Source organism: Garra rufa, chromosome 1, assembly GCF_049309525.1.
Source record: "Garra rufa chromosome 1, GarRuf1.0, whole genome shotgun sequence".
Classification (NCBI taxonomy): domain Eukaryota; kingdom Metazoa; phylum Chordata; class Actinopteri; order Cypriniformes; family Cyprinidae; genus Garra; species Garra rufa.
The window spans coordinates 76,754,753-76,773,760 of NC_133361.1; the positions used below are offsets into that span (position 1 = coordinate 76,754,753).

Genomic DNA, 19,008 nt, shown 5'->3' on the forward strand with positions numbered 1-19,008 from the left:
GTGTGTCTTTAAAAAATGGATGGTTGGCCTGCCATGTGACTAGACACATGACAGGAAGCAGGAAGTACAACTGTATAAGAGAGCAGCATGACAAACAAAGGACAGTCACCAAACTGTTGGATTGAGGAGTTGCTAATTTTAGAGCTCACCTTTCCATTCACCACCTGCAAACTTTGGATTACACTTTCTGTGGATTGTATATACACCGGTGGACACTCACATTGGACTTATCAACACACTGGGATTCTTGGACTGTTTTTAGGGTATGGACAAATGAACTGTATTCTTTTAACAGCGTTTACCTCGTTTTATCGTGTTGTTTTAAAGTCTTTTATGTGAACCTTGTAAATAAACCAAATCTATTTAAACCAATCTTCTTTTATGTCTCATTCTTTTAACCACTAGTCATCTCTCACAGTTAAATCTGATCCCATTTTAGTCTTGTAACTCGGCTGATAAGGCCGATTGTTACACTTGGATGGGAGACCGCCTGGGAATACCAGGTGCTGTAAGCTTTTGCCTTTTCTTCACTATTTATATAATATGCTGGCTTTTACGGAGGCTGATCTTTAAATAGCCCACTTTTTGGAGCAGCCCTCGCTTACGGCCATACCGCGCTGAGAGCGCCCGATCTCGTCTGATCTCGGAAGCTAAGCAGCGTCGGGCCTGCTTAGTACTTGGATGGGAGACCGCCTGGGAATACCAGGTGCTGTAAGCTTTTGCCTTTTCTTCACTATTTATATAATATGCTGGCTTTTACGGAGGCTGATCTTTAAATAGCCCACTTTTTGGAGCAGCCCTCGCTTACGGCCATACCGCGCTGAGAGCGCCCGATCTCGTCTGATCTCGGAAGCTAAGCAGCGTCGGGCCTGCTTAGTACTTGGATGGGAGACCGCCTGGGAATACCAGGTGCTGTAAGCTTTTGCCTTTTCTTCACTATTTATATAATATGCTGGCTTTTAGAAAGACGTGTTTTACCGCTCTATTTATTACAATCATTTAAATGTATTATAGAGTTTTAAGTGTTTTACATGTTTTTCAGGCCATTTTATTACTCTTAACATTTTAAGTGAGTGTGTGTCTTTAAAAAATGGATGGTTGGCCTGCCATGTGACTAGACACATGACAGGAAGCAGGAAGTACAACTGTATAAGAGAGCAGCATGACAAACAAAGGACAGTCACCAAACTGTTGGATTGAGGAGTTGCTAATTTTAGAGCTCACCTTTCCATTCACCACCTGCAAACTTTGGATTACACTTTCTGTGGATTGTATATACACCGGTGGACACTCACATTGGACTTATCAACACACTGGGATTCTTGGACTGTTTTTAGGGTATGGACAAATGAACTGTATTCTTTTAACAGCGTTTACCTCGTTTTATCGTGTTGTTTTAAAGTCTTTTATGTGAACCTTGTAAATAAACCAAATCTATTTAAACCAATCTTCTTTTATGTCTCATTCTTTTAACCACTAGTCATCTCTCACAGTTAAATCTGACCCCATTTTAGTCTTGTAACTCGGCTGATAAGGCCGATTGTTACACTTGGATGGGAGACCGCCTGGGATTACCAGGTGCTGTAAGCTTTTGCCTTTTCTTCACTATTTATATAATATGCTGGCTTTTACGGAGGCTGATCTTTAAATAGCCCACTTTTTGGAGCAGCCCTCGCTTACGGCCATACCGCGCTGAGAGCGCCCGATCTCGTCTGATCTCGGAAGCTAAGCAGCGTCGGGCCTGCTTAGTACTTGGATGGGAGACTGCCTGGGAATGCCAGGTGCTGTAAGCTTTTGCCTTTTCTTCACTATTTATATAATATGCTGGCTTTTACGGAGGCTGATCTTTAAATAGCCCACTTTTTGGAGCAGCCCTCGCTTATGGCCATACCCCCACCTGAGGCGCTAGAGAGCAACAGGAAGTGGTTGGCAGCAGTTGGGAGAGGAAGGCTCTCCTCCATTTTGTGTTTAATTTTTGTTTGTTTTGTGAGTTGTAATACGTTAAGTTAGTTTTTTGTGTTTTTTGTCAACTTTTAAACCACCTAACAGCAGCATTCTTGCTGTCTGGAGGGTGGTTAGTTCCTTTTTTTTTTTTTTTAATGGATGGATTAATTTCTATGAATATGGATTTGGCACGAGAGAAAAGGCAGCAAACAGAAAATGGACTGGATAAAAGACTACGAGAAAAGGATTACCCTAAAAAGGAGCAGAAACGGATTTACGCTAAAGAAGCAACCGTAGTGATTGATCTGACTGAAGTGCAGGATGGGAAAGCAGAGGACATTATTCAAGCACTGACAGACAAGATGGACGTGACGACTATACTTGCGGTAAGACCAAAAATGATGAGAGAATATGAAATAACATTGGAGAAAGAAGAAGATATTGAGAAACTAGCAGATGGATTGATGATAAAAGGAAAGACATGTGAAATTAAAAAGTTGAATAATAAAGAATTTGTTGTCTCTTTCATGCATCTGCCCGCTTACCTGGAGGACGACGTGGTTCTACAAAAGCTGGAGGGATGGGGGGTAACTCCCATCTCCCAGATCAAACGGAGATTTTATCCGGGCACCCGCATCGAGGATGGAACGAGATTTGTGAGAGTGCGATTCCCAAAAGAGGTGGCTTCTCTGCCCTATAGCACGAGAATGGAGACAGAAGAGGGGCCTCAGTATTTCAGGGTGAAGCTGTAGGCTGTGTATGAGCCCTGAACACCTGATGAAGGACTGCCCAGACTTCAAATGTTTCAAGTGCGAGGAGAGGGGCCACTTCGCACGGGACTGTAATGCAGTGAGGTGCCCGGACTGCAGGCTCGTACTAAATAAGTGCGAGTGCTGGTTCGGAGACCAGCAGGAGGATGACCAGGAGAGCGGGCAGATGCATGAGGGAGACAATGAAGAGGAGCCACGCGAGGACACGGGAGGAACACAAAGAGAGGGTATTGCAGGCACGGACATTGACGATGAAAGCGAAAGGACTGGAGTAATGCAGGACAACGACGAAACAGAGACACTGATGGAGACGACGGAGGATTTGCAAACAGAATTGGAAGAGTCAGAGGAGCAGGTCAACGAGGAAGGGAGAGTGGACAGAGACAGCGAAAACATTGATGATGGCGGCACCATGGGAATATCAAATAAAAGAAGAAGAAGAACTAAGGTAACACCAAATCTAGAGAAAGCCAAAAGGAAAGTTTTAAAACAAACATGTGAGGAGAAACAGGACAGTGGAGATACTGGAAAGGAAGGGGAGGCCATGAGCTGACAAAATGGGGACTTTATGGCTTTTAGTTTATTTTATGGTGTTGAAAATTGTGACTTTTAATGCTAGAGGACTAATGAATGGTTTTAAATTTGAAAAGATGAAGGAACTGTGTAAAAATGAGGATGTGATTTTATTGCAAGAGACAAACTGGAAAGAGAATCGTATGGAGGATTTTAAAAAAAGATGGGAAGGGGAATTACTCTTTAATAACGGAGAAGGAAAAATTGGAGGAGGAATGGCGATTTTAATAAGAAAAGACAGAGGTATCAAGACAAAGCATTTGTATAGTGATAAAAAAGGAAAATGTATGGTTGTAGAAATGGTGATGGAGGAAGAAAATTTTATTTTAGGGAACGTGCATGCTCCGAATGAAGAAAAAGAAAAGAAAATGTATTTTAATGTTTTAGCCGATGTAATTGAAAAATGGGGGAAGGTGGTGATTGCAGGGGATTTTAACACAGTTTTTAGCAAAATGGATATGGCAAACGGGATGGTTTTTAAAACGGATGGGGGCAGAAAAGAACTAAAGTCGTTGATGGAAGAGAAAAATATGATTGATGTGTGGAGGGAAAGAAACGAGAAAAAGAAGGAATTTTCAAGAAGACAGTTGGTGGGGAATTTTATGTGCCAAACCAGAATAGATTATTTCTTAAGTACTAGAAATCTGGAATGTTTTATTGACAGAATAGTTTATAAAGACACAACCTTAAGCGATCACAAAATGGTTTTAATGGTGATGGATTTTAAAAGAGAAACGAAGGGACCTGGAGTGTGGATCTTAAACACTGATGTTTTAAAAAATGAAAGTTTTAAAAAAGAGATTGAAAATATATTAGATGAGAGGAAAAAAGATCTGATGTATATGGAAGACAAAAGGCAATGGTGGGAAAACGTAAAGTATCAGATAAAGAAATATTCAATAAACTACTGTAATTTGTTACAAAAGGTTAAAAGAACTAAGGAGAAAGAAGTAAGGAGAACATTAAAAGAGGAGTTAAATAAAAATGAAGTAAATGTACAAAAAGTAATTCAATTTGAAAATACATTGGGAAAAATAGAAGAGGAGAAATGCAAAGGGGCGATGTTAAGAAGCAAAGCAAAATACATGGTGGAAGGAGAAAAATGTAACAGATTCTTTTTTAATCTTGAGAAAAGCAGGGGGAAAGCGGAAATAATTAAAGAACTTAAAAGTAAGGATGGGAAAGTGGTGTCAGATACAGAGAGGATTTTAAAAGAAGTGAAAACATATTATGAGGAATTGTTTAAGTCAGAGGGAGGAGATGAGGAAAAACGGAAGATTTTATTACAACAAATAGCAAGGAAAGTTGGTGAGGAGGATAAAAAGGATTGTGAAAGCGAAATAACAACAGAAGAAATTAAACAAGCCATAAATCAATTAAGAGTGAAGAAAAGCCCTGGAATAGATGGTATTGGAAGCGAGTTTTACAAAGTTTTTAAAGAAAAGGTAGTTGGGATTTTAAATGAAATTTATGAAGAAGTGTTCAAAAAAGAAAGAGTAAACCCAAAAATGGGGCTAGGATTAATGAAAATAATATACAAGAAAAAGGGAGACAAAAATGAACTGAAGAATTTTAGACCCATTACAATGTTAAACACTGATTTAAAAATTTTAGCAAAGGTCTTAGCGAATAGGTTAAAAAAAGTCATGCCAAATATAATAGAAACCAACCAAGCATATGGAGTAAAGGGGAGGGATATAGCAGACATTACAAGCAGCATAAGAGATATAGTGGGTTATATAAAAGAAAAAGAAAGGAGCGCATACATTATAAGTATGGACTTTGAAAAGGCGTTCGACAGAGTCGAACATGGGTTTTTATTTGCGATTTTAAAAGAATTTGGTTTTGGAGATAATTTTATAAAATGGATCTCAATTTTATACAGGGATATTTTAACAAAAGTAAAATGCAATGGATTTTTAACTCAACCTTTTAAAGTTTCAAGATCTATAAGACAAGGGTGTCCATTGTCAGCACAGTTGTACTCTTTGGTGGCAGAACCTTTAGGGCTTTTAATAAACAGAGAAAAAAGAATAAATGGAATAAAAATGGAAGAGGGAAAAGAGTTAACAAAAATATTTCAATACGCTGATGACACGACAGTTGTGGTTGAAAATATAGAAAGTGTTAAAAGAGTGATAGAGAAAACAACATTTTATTGTGAGGGTTCAGGTGCAAAAATAAATGAAGAAAAAACTGTATATATGAAGTTTGGAAGGGCCGAGATTTTAACGGGGCTTTTTAGGTTTAAGGAGGTTCAAGAAATGAAGATTTTAGGGGCAATATTAGCAAGGAATGAAAAGGAGGCAATTGACAATATGTGGGAAGAGACGGTAGGAGGGATGGAAAGAAGACTTATTTTTTGGAGAAACAGATCTTTAAGTTTGAAAGGGAAAATTTTAATTGTAAATATGTTAATGTTATCCAAAATGTGGTACAATTTACATGTCATGCCATTGCCAGATTGGGTTTTGAAGAGAATAAAGAAAAGTGTTTTAGAATTTCTATGGGACAAAAAGCCTCCAAGAATTGCATATCTTACATTGATAGGGAAACCAGAAGAGGGAGGAATGGGGTTGGTCGACGTAGAGCAAAAAATGAAAAGCATGAGGGTAAAAGTGGTAAGGAAATATTTGGATGACACGAACAATGCAGAGTGGAAGAAAATAATGAGCTTCTATTTAAACAAATGTGGGAATTTTAATTTAGGGGAAGACATTTTATGGATGAAGCTGAAGAATTGGATGATGGAGGGGATCCCACAGTTTTATAAAGAGGTTTTAAATGCTTGGAGGCTTTTTTTAACAGAGGTGGATTTTAATCCAGAGGGGAGGGAAAGGATTTTAAATCAACCTCTGTTTTTAAATGGAAAAGTAAAGATACAAGAGCATGACCTCTATTTTAAGAAATGGTTGCAAGTGGGGATTGTGAAGGTAAGGGATGTTTTATGGGAATATAAAGAGGGATTTTTACCACTTCAAGTGATTATAGATGCGATGGAGGAGGGGAAGGAGGATTTTAATGTAATGTTTTTAAAAAGACAATACGAAGAGGTAAAAAAAGCAATCCCTGGAGAATGGCTGGATGATCTTAACAAGAGGGAAGAAAAGGAGAACAAAATGAATGTGTTTTTAAAATGTAAAGACAAGTTGGTGAATTTTAATTTGGGTACTGTTAAAATGTTTTATGGTTTTTTTATGAAAAGAATTTTTAAAAAACCTGTTGCCAATCAATTCTGGATAAGGCATTTTAACGAAATTGAAGAAAAAGATATCTGGAAGCATATGGCATGGAAATGGTTGGATGTAGATCTAGAATGTTTTGATTATTTTATTAGACAAAATGTGATTTTTACGGAAATGAGATTGTGTGCTATGCAGAAAGAAACAAATGCTCAATGCAAAGTTTGTAAAACAGAAGATGAGGGAATTTTACATTTGTTTTTATTCTGTAAGGAGTTGATCCCATTTTTTAACGAATTTAAGAAACTAATCAAAGATTTAAGAGGTAACGAAGAGGATTTTAATTGGAGTAGAATGTTTATGTTGGGAATAGCAGAGAATAAACCAAACAAGAAACTCATTAATTTGTTTTTAATTGTGGCAAAAAAAGCTATATGGAAAAGAAGGAATATAGCGAAAAACAGAGATTTTGTTTTAAACCTTTGGTTTCTTTTTAAATGGATGGCAGAAGATCATGTCAAAATGCTGTACAGTTATTTTAAATCAGAAAATATTATGGGAGATTTTTATGAAATTTTCACAAAAGATGTCATATGTATTTTAAAAAATATGCACTTTTACATGCCAGGGGAAGATGAACTTTTGTTGGTTTAGCTTTTAGGCTTTTATTTGTTGTTATGATTGGGTTAAAAAGATGCTTGTGTCATGTAATATTTACGAATGTTTCCCCAGCAACAATGCTAAATACTCGGAAATTGGTGATAACGGTTTTGTTGTGTATTGGGTTCTTCTTCAGTAGTAATGAAAATGTATTATTGATTTGTGTATTCAATGTGTATTCAAATATATAATGATTTTTGTACAATAAAAAAAAAAAAAAAAAAAAAAAAAAAAAAAGAGCGCCCGATCTCGTCTGATCTCGGAAGCTAAGCAGCGTCGGGCCTGCTTAGTACTTGGATGGGAGACCGCCTGGGAATACCAGGTGCTGTAAGCTTTTGCCTTTTCTTCACTATTTATATAATATGCTGGCTTTTAGAAAGACGTGTTTTACCGCTCTATTTATTACAATCATTTAAATGTATTATAGAGTTTTAAGTGTTTTACATGTTTTTTAGGCCATTTTATTACTCTTAACATTTTAAGTGAGTGTGTGTCTTTAAAAAATGGATGGTTGGCCTGCCATGTGACTAGACACATGACAGGAAGCAGGAAGTACAACTGTATAAGAGAGCAGCATGACAAACAAAGGACAGTCACCAAACTGTTGGATTGAGGAGTTGCTAATTTTAGAGCTCACCTTTCCATTCACCACCTGCAAACTTTGGATTACACTTTCTGTGGATTGTATATACACCGGTGGACACTCACATTGGACTTATCAACACACTGGGATTCTTGGACTGTTTTTAGGGTATGGACAAATGAACTGTATTCTTTTAACAGCGTTTACCTCGTTTTATCGTGTTGTTTTAAAGTCTTTTATGTGAACCTTGTAAATAAACCAAATCTATTTAAACCAATCTTCTTTTATGTCTCATTCTTTTAACCACTAGTCATCTCTCACAGTTAAATCTGATCCCATTTTAGTCTTGTAACTCGGCTGATAAGGCCGATTGTTACACTTGGATGGGAGACCGCCTGGGAATACCAGGTGCTGTAAGCTTTTGCCTTTTCTTCACTATTTATATAATATGCTGGCTTTTACGGAGGCTGATCTTTAAATAGCCCACTTTTTGGAGCAGCCCTCGCTTACGGCCATACCGCGCTGAGAGCGCCCGATCTCGTCTGATCTCGGAAGCTAAGCAGCGTCGGGCCTGCTTAGTACTTGGATGGGAGACCGCCTTGGAATGCCAGGTGCTGTAAGCTTTTGCCTTTTCTTCACTATTTATATAATATGCTGGCTTTTACGGAGGCTGATCTTTAAATAGCCCACTTTTTGGAGCAGCCCTCGCTTACGGCCATACCGCGCTGAGAGCGCCCGATCTCGTCTGATCTCGGAAGCTAAGCAGCGTCGGGCCTGCTTAGTACTTGGATGGGAGACCGCCTGGGAATACCAGGTGCTGTAAGCTTTTGCCTTTTCTTCACTATTTATATAATATGCTGGCTTTTAGAAAGACGTGTTTTACCGCTCTATTTATTACAATCATTTAAATGTATTATAGAGTTTTAAGTGTTTTACATGTTTTTTAGGCCATTTTATTACTCTTAACATTTTAAGTGAGTGTGTGTCTTTAAAAAATGGATGGTTGGCCTGCCATGTGACTAGACACATGACAGGAAGCAGGAAGTACAACTGTATAAGAGAGCAGCATGACAAACAAAGGACAGTCACCAAACTGTTGGATTGAGGAGTTGCTAATTTTAGAGCTCACCTTTCCATTCACCACCTGCAAACTTTGGATTACACTTTCTGTGGATTGTATATACACCGGTGGACACTCACATTGGACTTATCAACACACTGGGATTCTTGGACTGTTTTTAGGGTATGGACAAATGAACTGTATTCTTTTAACAGCGTTTACCTCGTTTTATCGTGTTGTTTTAAAGTCTTTTATGTGAACCTTGTAAATAAACCAAATCTATTTAAACCAATCTTCTTTTATGTCTCATTCTTTTAACCACTAGTCATCTCTCACAGTTAAATCTGACCCCATTTTAGTCTTGTAACTCGGCTGATAAGGCCGATTGTTACACTTGGATGGGAGACCGCCTGGGATTACCAGGTGCTGTAAGCTTTTGCCTTTTCTTCACTATTTATATAATATGCTGGCTTTTACGGAGGCTGATCTTTAAATAGCCCACTTTTTGGAGCAGCCCTCGCTTACGGCCATACCGCGCTGAGAGCGCCCGATCTCGTCTGATCTCGGAAGCTAAGCAGCGTCGGGCCTGCTTAGTACTTGGATGGGAGACCGCCTGGGAATACCAGGTGCTGTAAGCTTTTGCCTTTTCTTCACTATTTATATAATATGCTGGCTTTTAGAAAGACGTGTTTTACCGCTCTATTTATTACAATCATTTAAATGTATTAATGGTTTTAAGTGTTTTACATGTTTTTTAGGCCATTTTATTACTCTTAACATTTTAAGTGAGTGTGTGTCTTTAAAAAATGGATGGTTGGCCTGCCATGTGACTAGACACATGACAGGAAGCAGGAAGTACAACTGTATAAGAGAGCAGCATGACAAACAAAGGACAGTCACCAAACTGTTGGATTGAGGAGTTGCTAATTTTAGAGCTCACCTTTCCATTCACCACCTGCAAACTTTGGATTACACTTTCTGTGGATTGTATATACACCGGTGGACACTCACATTGGACTTATCAACACACTGGGATTCTTGGACTGTTTTTAGGGTATGGACAAATGAACTGTATTCTTTTAACAGCGTTTACCTCGTTTTATCGTGTTGTTTTAAAGTCTTTTATGTGAACCTTGTAAATAAACCAAATCTATTTAAACCAATCTTCTTTTATGTCTCATTCTTTTAACCACTAGTCATCTCTCACAGTTAAATCTGATCCCATTTTAGTCTTGTAACTCGGCTGATAAGGCCGATTGTTACACTTGGATGGGAGACCGCCTGGGAATACCAGGTGCTGTAAGCTTTTGCCTTTTCTTCACTATTTATATAATATGCTGGCTTTTACGGAGGCTGATCTTTAAATAGCCCACTTTTTGGAGCAGCCCTCGCTTACGGCCATACCGCGCTGAGAGCGCCCGATCTCGTCTGATCTCGGAAGCTAAGCAGCGTCGGGCCTGCTTAGTACTTGGATGGGAGACCGCCTTGGAATGCCAGGTGCTGTAAGCTTTTGCCTTTTCTTCACTATTTATATAATATGCTGGCTTTTACGGAGGCTGATCTTTAAATAGCCCACTTTTTGGAGCAGCCCTCGCTTACGGCCGTACCGCGCTGAGAGCGCCCGATCTCGTCTGATCTCGGAAGCTAAGCAGCGTTGGGCCTGCTTAGTACTTGGATGGGAGACCGCCTGGGAATACCAGGTGCTGTAAGCTTTTGCCTTTTCTTCACTATTTATATAATATGCTGGCTTTTAGAAAGACGTGTTTTACCGCTCTATTTATTACAATCATTTAAATGTATTATAGAGTTTTAAGTGTTTTACATGTTTTTTAGGCCATTTTATTACTCTTAACATTTTAAGTGAGTGTGTGTCTTTAAAAAATGGATGGTTGGCCTGCCATGTGACTAGACACATGACAGGAAGCAGGAAGTACAACTGTATAAGAGAGCAGCATGACAAACAAAGGACAGTCACCAAACTGTTGGATTGAGGAGTTGCTAATTTTAGAGCTCACCTTTCCATTCACCACCTGCAAACTTTGGATTACACTTTCTGTGGATTGTATATACACCGGTGGACACTCACATTGGACTTATCAACACACTGGGATTCTTGGACTGTTTTTAGGGTATGGACAAATGAACTGTATTCTTTTAACAGCGTTTACCTCGTTTTATCGTGTTGTTTTAAAGTCTTTTATGTGAACCTTGTAAATAAACCAAATCTATTTAAACCAATCTTCTTTTATGTCTCATTCTTTTAACCACTAGTCATCTCTCACAGTTAAATCTGACCCCATTTTAGTCTTGTAACTCGGCTGATAAGGCCGATTGTTACACTTGGATGGGAGACCGCCTGGGATTACCAGGTGCTGTAAGCTTTTGCCTTTTCTTCACTATTTATATAATATGCTGGCTTTTACGGAGGCTGATCTTTAAATAGCCCACTTTTTGGAGCAGCCCTCGCTTACGGCCATACCCCCACCTGAGGCGCTAGAGAGCAACAGGAAGTGGTTGGCAGCAGTTGGGAGAGGAAGGCTCTCCTCCATTTTGTGTTTAATTTTTGTTTGTTTTGTGAGTTGTAATACGTTAAGTTAGTTTTTTGTGTTTTTTGTCAACTTTTAAACCACCTAACAGCAGCATTCTTGCTGTCTGGAGGGTGGTTAGTTCCTTTTTTTTTTTTTTTTTTTTTTTTTTTTTTTTAATGGATGGATTAATTTCTATGAATATGGATTTGGCACGAGAGAAAAGGCAGCAAACAGAAAATGGACTGGATAAAAGACTACGAGAAAAGGATTACCCTAAAAAGGAGCAGAAACGGATTTACGCTAAAGAAGCAACCGTAGTGATTGATCTGACTGAAGTGCAGGATGGGAAAGCAGAGGACATTATTCAAGCACTGACAGACAAGATGGACGTGACGACTATACTTGCGGTAAGACCAAAAATGATGAGAGAATATGAAATAACATTGGAGAAAGAAGAAGATATTGAGAAACTAGCAGATGGATTGATGATAAAAGGAAAGACATGTGAAATTAAAAAGTTGAATAATAAAGAATTTGTTGTCTCTTTCATGCATCTGCCCGCTTACCTGGAGGACGACGTGGTTCTACAAAAGCTGGAGGGATGGGGGGTAACTCCCATCTCCCAGATCAAACGGAGATTTTATCCGGGCACCCGCATCGAGGATGGAACGAGATTTGTGAGAGTGCGATTCCCAAAAGAGGTGGCTTCTCTGCCCTATAGCACGAGAATGGAGACAGAAGAGGGGCCTCAGTATTTCAGGGTGATACACAGCCAGCAGGTGAGAACCTGTAGGCTGTGTATGAGCCCTGAACACCTGATGAAGGACTGCCCAGACTTCAAATGTTTCAAGTGCGAGGAGAGGGGCCACTTCGCACGGGACTGTAATGCAGTGAGGTGCCCGGACTGCAGGCTCGTACTAAATAAGTGCGAGTGCTGGTTCGGAGACCAGCAGGAGGATGACCAGGAGAGCGGGCAGATGCATGAGGGAGACAATGAAGAGGAGCCACGCGAGGACACGGGAGGAACACAAAGAGAGGGTATTGCAGGCACGGACATTGACGATGAAAGCGAAAGGACTGGAGTAATGCAGGACAACGACGAAACAGAGACACTGATGGAGACGACGGAGGATTTGCAAACAGAATTGGAAGAGTCAGAGGAGCAGGTCAACGAGGAAGGGAGAGTGGACAGAGACAGCGAAAACATTGATGATGGCGGCACCATGGGAATATCAAATAAAAGAAGAAGAAGAACTAAGGTAACACCAAATCTAGAGAAAGCCAAAAGGAAAGTTTTAAAACAAACATGTGAGGAGAAACAGGACAGTGGAGATACTGGAAAGGAAGGGGAGGCCATGAGCTGACAAAATGGGGACTTTATGGCTTTTAGTTTATTTTATGGTGTTGAAAATTGTGACTTTTAATGCTAGAGGACTAATGAATGGTTTTAAATTTGAAAAGATGAAGGAACTGTGTAAAAATGAGGATGTGATTTTATTGCAAGAGACAAACTGGAAAGAGAATCGTATGGAGGATTTTAAAAAAAGATGGGAAGGGGAATTACTCTTTAATAACGGAGAAGGAAAAATTGGAGGAGGAATGGCGATTTTAATAAGAAAAGACAGAGGTATCAAGACAAAGCATTTGTATAGTGATAAAAAAGGAAAATGTATGGTTGTAGAAATGGTGATGGAGGAAGAAAATTTTATTTTAGGGAACGTGCATGCTCCGAATGAAGAAAAAGAAAAGAAAATGTATTTTAATGTTTTAGCCGATGTAATTGAAAAATGGGGGAAGGTGGTGATTGCAGGGGATTTTAACACAGTTTTTAGCAAAATGGATATGGCAAACGGGATGGTTTTTAAAACGGATGGGGGCAGAAAAGAACTAAAGTCGTTGATGGAAGAGAAAAATATGATTGATGTGTGGAGGGAAAGAAACGAGAAAAAGAAGGAATTTTCAAGAAGACAGTTGGTGGGGAATTTTATGTGCCAAACCAGAATAGATTATTTCTTAAGTACTAGAAATCTGGAATGTTTTATTGACAGAATAGTTTATAAAGACACAACCTTAAGCGATCACAAAATGGTTTTAATGGTGATGGATTTTAAAAGAGAAACGAAGGGACCTGGAGTGTGGATCTTAAACACTGATGTTTTAAAAAATGAAAGTTTTAAAAAAGAGATTGAAAATATATTAGATGAGAGGAAAAAAGATCTGATGTATATGGAAGACAAAAGGCAATGGTGGGAAAACGTAAAGTATCAGATAAAGAAATATTCAATAAACTACTGTAATTTGTTACAAAAGGTTAAAAGAACTAAGGAGAAAGAAGTAAGGAGAACATTAAAAGAGGAGTTAAATAAAAATGAAGTAAATGTACAAAAAGTAATTCAATTTGAAAATACATTGGGAAAAATAGAAGAGGAGAAATGCAAAGGGGCGATGTTAAGAAGCAAAGCAAAATACATGGTGGAAGGAGAAAAATGTAACAGATTCTTTTTTAATCTTGAGAAAAGCAGGGGGAAAGCGGAAATAATTAAAGAACTTAAAAGTAAGGATGGGAAAGTGGTGTCAGATACAGAGAGGATTTTAAAAGAAGTGAAAACATATTATGAGGAATTGTTTAAGTCAGAGGGAGGAGATGAGGAAAAACGGAAGATTTTATTACAACAAATAGCAAGGAAAGTTGGTGAGGAGGATAAAAAGGATTGTGAAAGCGAAATAACAACAGAAGAAATTAAACAAGCCATAAATCAATTAAGAGTGAAGAAAAGCCCTGGAATAGATGGTATTGGAAGCGAGTTTTACAAAGTTTTTAAAGAAAAGGTAGTTGGGATTTTAAATGAAATTTATGAAGAAGTGTTCAAAAAAGAAAGAGTAAACCCAAAAATGGGGCTAGGATTAATGAAAATAATATACAAGAAAAAGGGAGACAAAAATGAACTGAAGAATTTTAGACCCATTACAATGTTAAACACTGATTTAAAAATTTTAGCAAAGGTCTTAGCGAATAGGTTAAAAAAAGTCATGCCAAATATAATAGAAACCAACCAAGCATATGGAGTAAAGGGGAGGGATATAGCAGACATTACAAGCAGCATAAGAGATATAGTGGGTTATATAAAAGAAAAAGAAAGGAGCGCATACATTATAAGTATGGACTTTGAAAAGGCGTTCGACAGAGTCGAACATGGGTTTTTATTTGCGATTTTAAAAGAATTTGGTTTTGGAGATAATTTTATAAAATGGATCTCAATTTTATACAGGGATATTTTAACAAAAGTAAAATGCAATGGATTTTTAACTCAACCTTTTAAAGTTTCAAGATCTATAAGACAAGGGTGTCCATTGTCAGCACAGTTGTACTCTTTGGTGGCAGAACCTTTAGGGCTTTTAATAAACAGAGAAAAAAGAATAAATGGAATAAAAATGGAAGAGGGAAAAGAGTTAACAAAAATATTTCAATACGCTGATGACACGACAGTTGTGGTTGAAAATATAGAAAGTGTTAAAAGAGTGATAGAGAAAACAACATTTTATTGTGAGGGTTCAGGTGCAAAAATAAATGAAGAAAAAACTGTATATATGAAGTTTGGAAGGGCCGAGATTTTAACATGGCTTTTTAGGTTTAAGGAGGTTCAAGAAATGAAGATTTTAGGGGCAATATTAGCAAGGAATGAAAAGGAGGCAATTGACAATATGTGGGAAGAGACGGTAGGAGGGATGGAAAGAAGACTTATTTTTTGGAGAAACAGATCTTTAAGTTTGAAAGGGAAAATTTTAATTGTAAATATGTTAATGTTATCCAAAATGTGGTACAATTTACATGTCATGCCATTGCCAGATTGGGTTTTGAAGAGAATAAAGAAAAGTGTTTTAGAATTTCTATGGGACAAAAAGCCTCCAAGAATTGCATATCTTACATTGATAGGGAAACCAGAAGAGGGAGGAATGGGGTTGGTCGACGTAGAGCAAAAAATGAAAAGCATGAGGGTAAAAGTGGTAAGGAAATATTTGGATGACACGAACAATGCAGAGTGGAAGAAAATAATGAGCTTCTATTTAAACAAATGTGGGAATTTTAATTTAGGGGAAGACATTTTATGGATGAAGCTGAAGAATTGGATGATGGAGGGGATCCCACAGTTTTATAAAGAGGTTTTAAATGCTTGGAGGCTTTTTTTAACAGAGGTGGATTTTAATCCAGAGGGGAGGGAAAGGATTTTAAATCAACCTCTGTTTTTAAATGGAAAAGTAAAGATACAAGAGCATGACCTCTATTTTAAGAAATGGTTGCAAGTGGGGATTGTGAAGGTAAGGGATGTTTTATGGGAATATAAAGAGGGATTTTTACCACTTCAAGTGATTATAGATGCGATGGAGGAGGGGAAGGAGGATTTTAATGTAATGTTTTTAAAAAGACAATACGAAGAGGTAAAAAAAGCAATCCCTGGAGAATGGCTGGATGATCTTAACAAGAGGGAAGAAAAGGAGAACAAAATGAATGTGTTTTTAAAATGTAAAGACAAGTTGGTGAATTTTAATTTGGGTACTGTTAAAATGTTTTATGGTTTTTTTATGAAAAGAATTTTTAAAAAACCTGTTGCCAATCAATTCTGGATAAGGCATTTTAACGAAATTGAAGAAAAAGATATCTGGAAGCATATGGCATGGAAATGGTTGGATGTAGATCTAGAATGTTTTGATTATTTTATTAGACAAAATGTGATTTTTACGGAAATGAGATTGTGTGCTATGCAGAAAGAAACAAATGCTCAATGCAAAGTTTGTAAAACAGAAGATGAGGGAATTTTACATTTGTTTTTATTCTGTAAGGAGTTGATCCCATTTTTTAACGAATTTAAGAAACTAATCAAAGATTTAAGAGGTAACGAAGAGGATTTTAATTGGAGTAGAATGTTTATGTTGGGAATAGCAGAGAATAAACCAAACAAGAAACTCATTAATTTGTTTTTAATTGTGGCAAAAAAAGCTATATGGAAAAGAAGGAATATAGCGAAAAACAGAGATTTTGTTTTAAACCTTTGGTTTCTTTTTAAATGGATGGCAGAAGATCATGTCAAAATGCTGTACAGTTATTTTAAATCAGAAAATATTATGGGAGATTTTTATGAAATTTTCACAAAAGATGTCATATGTATTTTAAAAAATATGCACTTTTACATGCCAGGGGAAGATGAACTTTTGTTGGTTTAGCTTTTAGGCTTTTATTTGTTGTTATGATTGGGTTAAAAAGATGCTTGTGTCATGTAATATTTACGAATGTTTCCCCAGCAACAATGCTAAATACTCGGAAATTGGTGATAACGGTTTTGTTGTGTATTGGGTTCTTCTTCAGTAGTAATGAAAATGTATTATTGATTTGTGTATTCAATGTGTATTCAAATATATAATGATTTTTGTACAATAAAAAAAAAAAAAAAAAAAAAAAAAAAGAGCGCCCGATCTCGTCTGATCTCGGAAGCTAAGCAGCGTCGGGCCTGCTTAGTACTTGGATGGGAGACCGCCTGGGAATACCAGGTGCTGTAAGCTTTTGCCTTTTCTTCACTATTTATATAATATGCTGGCTTTTAGAAAGACGTGTTTTACCGCTCTATTTATTACAATCATTTAAATGTATTATAGAGTTTTAAGTGTTTTACATGTTTTTTAGGCCATTTTATTACTCTTAACATTTTAAGTGAGTGTGTGTCTTTAAAAAATGGATGGTTGGCCTGCCATGTGACTAGACACATGACAGGAAGCAGGAAGTACAACTGTATAAGAGAGCAGCATGACAAACAAAGGACAGTCACCAAACTGTTGGATTGAGGAGTTGCTAATTTTAGAGCTCACCTTTCCATTCACCACCTGCAAACTTTGGATTACACTTTCTGTGGATTGTATATACACCGGTGGACACTCACATTGGACTTATCAACACACTGGGATTCTTGGACTGTTTTTAGGGTATGGACAAATGAACTGTATTCTTTTAACAGCGTTTACCTCGTTTTATCGTGTTGTTTTAAAGTCTTTTATGTGAACCTTGTAAATAAACCAAATCTATTTAAACCAATCTTCTTTTATGTCTCATTCTTTTAACCACTAGTCATCTCTCACAGTTAAATCTGATCCCATTTTAGTCTTGTAACTCGGCTGATAAGGCCGATTGTTACACTTGGATGGGAGACCGCCTGGGAATACCAGGTGCTGTAAGCTTTTGCCTTTTCTTCACTATTTATATAATATGCTGGCTTTTAGAAAGACGTGTTTTACCGCTCTATTTATTACAATCATTTAAATGTATTATAGAGTTTTAAGTGTTTTACATGTTTTTTAGGCCATTTTATTACTCTTAACATTTTAAGTGTGTGTGTCTTTAATAAATGGATGGTTGGAAGCAGGAAGTACAACTGTATAAGAGAGCAGCATGACAAACAAAGGACAGTCACCAAACTGTTGGATTGAGGAGTTGCTAATTTTAGAGCTCACCTTTCCATTCACCACCTGCAAACTTTGGATTACACTTTCTGTGGATTGTACAGGCACTGGTGGACACTCACATTGGACTTATCAACACACTGGGATTCTTGGACTGTTTTAGGGTATGGACAAATGAACTGTATTCTTTTAACAGAGTTTACCTAGTTTTATCGTGTTGTTTTAAAGTATTTTATGTGAACCTTGTAAATACACCAAATCTATTTAAACCAATCTTCTTTTATGTCTCATTCTTTTAACCACCAGTCATCTCTCACAGTTAAATCTGACCCCATTTTAGTCTTGTAACTCGGCTGATAAGGCCGATTGTTACACTTGGATGGGAGACCGCCAGGGAATACCAGGTGCTGTAAGCTTTTGCATTTTCTTCAATATTTATATAATATGCTGGCTTTTACGGAGGCTGATCTTTAAATAGCCCACTTTTCGGAGCAACCGTCGCTTACGGCCATACCGTGCTGAGAGCGCCCGATCTCTTCTGATCTCGGAAGCTAAGCAGCGTCGGGCCTGGTTAGTACTTGGATGGTAGACCGCCTGGGAATACCAGGTGCTGTAAGCTTTTGCATTTTCTTCAATATTTATATAATATGCTGGCTTTTACGGAGGCTGATCTTTAAATAGCCCACTTTTTGGAGCAGCCCTCGCTTACGGCCATACCGCGCTGAGAGCGCCCGATCTCGTCTGATCTCGGAAGCTAAGCAGCGTCGGGCCTGGTTAGTACTTAGATGGGAGACTGCCTGGGAATAACAGGTGCTGTAAGCTTTTGCCTTTTCTTCACTATTTATATAATATGCTGGCTTTTAGAAAGACGTGTTTTACCGCTCTATTTATTACAATCATTTAAATGTATTATAGAGTTTTAAGTGTTTTACATGTTTTTTAGGCCATTTTATTACTCTTAACATTTTAAGTGTGTGTGTCTTTAATAAATGGATGGTTGGAAGCAGGAAGTATAACTGTATAAGAGAGCAGCATGACAAACAAAGGACAGTCACCAAACTGTTGGATTGAGGAGTTGCTAATTTTAGAGCTCACCTTTCCATTCACCACCTGCAAATTTTGGATTACACTTTCTGTGGATTGTACATGCACTGGTGGACACTCATATTGGACTTATCAACACACTGGGATTCTTGGACTGTTTTAGGGTATGGACAAATGAACTGTATTCTTTTAACAGAGTTTACATAGTTTTATCGTG

General features: G+C 37.7%; 10 non-coding genes across 10 annotated transcripts; all 10 read left to right on the top strand.

Moving 5' to 3' along the window:
* The first annotated feature begins 599 nt into the window (after positions 1–599).
* LOC141299148 (5S ribosomal RNA) lies at positions 600–718 on the top strand. The gene has a single exon (XR_012341712.1). It is a non-coding gene; the product is annotated as a 5S ribosomal RNA (ribosomal RNA).
* An 84-nt stretch (positions 719–802) lies between these two features.
* Positions 803–921, top strand: LOC141299154 (5S ribosomal RNA). The gene has a single exon (XR_012341713.1). It is a non-coding gene; the product is annotated as a 5S ribosomal RNA (ribosomal RNA).
* Positions 922–1,674: 753 nt separating this feature from the next.
* LOC141318505 (5S ribosomal RNA) lies at positions 1,675–1,793 on the top strand. The gene has a single exon (XR_012352818.1). It is a non-coding gene; the product is annotated as a 5S ribosomal RNA (ribosomal RNA).
* Positions 1,794–8,216: 6,423 nt separating this feature from the next.
* On the top strand, positions 8,217–8,335 carry LOC141318463 (5S ribosomal RNA). The gene has a single exon (XR_012352779.1). It is a non-coding gene; the product is annotated as a 5S ribosomal RNA (ribosomal RNA).
* Positions 8,336–8,419: 84 nt separating this feature from the next.
* Positions 8,420–8,538, top strand: LOC141299160 (5S ribosomal RNA). The gene has a single exon (XR_012341714.1). It is a non-coding gene; the product is annotated as a 5S ribosomal RNA (ribosomal RNA).
* A 753-nt stretch (positions 8,539–9,291) lies between these two features.
* On the top strand, positions 9,292–9,410 carry LOC141299172 (5S ribosomal RNA). The gene has a single exon (XR_012341716.1). It is a non-coding gene; the product is annotated as a 5S ribosomal RNA (ribosomal RNA).
* A 752-nt stretch (positions 9,411–10,162) lies between these two features.
* Positions 10,163–10,281, top strand: LOC141318464 (5S ribosomal RNA). Its single transcript, XR_012352780.1, has one exon. It is a non-coding gene; the product is annotated as a 5S ribosomal RNA (ribosomal RNA).
* Positions 10,282–10,365: 84 nt separating this feature from the next.
* On the top strand, positions 10,366–10,484 carry LOC141316740 (5S ribosomal RNA). Its single transcript, XR_012351559.1, has one exon. It is a non-coding gene; the product is annotated as a 5S ribosomal RNA (ribosomal RNA).
* A 7,763-nt stretch (positions 10,485–18,247) lies between these two features.
* LOC141317842 (5S ribosomal RNA) lies at positions 18,248–18,366 on the top strand. Its single transcript, XR_012352196.1, has one exon. It is a non-coding gene; the product is annotated as a 5S ribosomal RNA (ribosomal RNA).
* Positions 18,367–18,450: 84 nt separating this feature from the next.
* LOC141317857 (5S ribosomal RNA) lies at positions 18,451–18,569 on the top strand. The gene has a single exon (XR_012352210.1). It is a non-coding gene; the product is annotated as a 5S ribosomal RNA (ribosomal RNA).
* Positions 18,570–19,008: the final 439 nt, after the last annotated feature.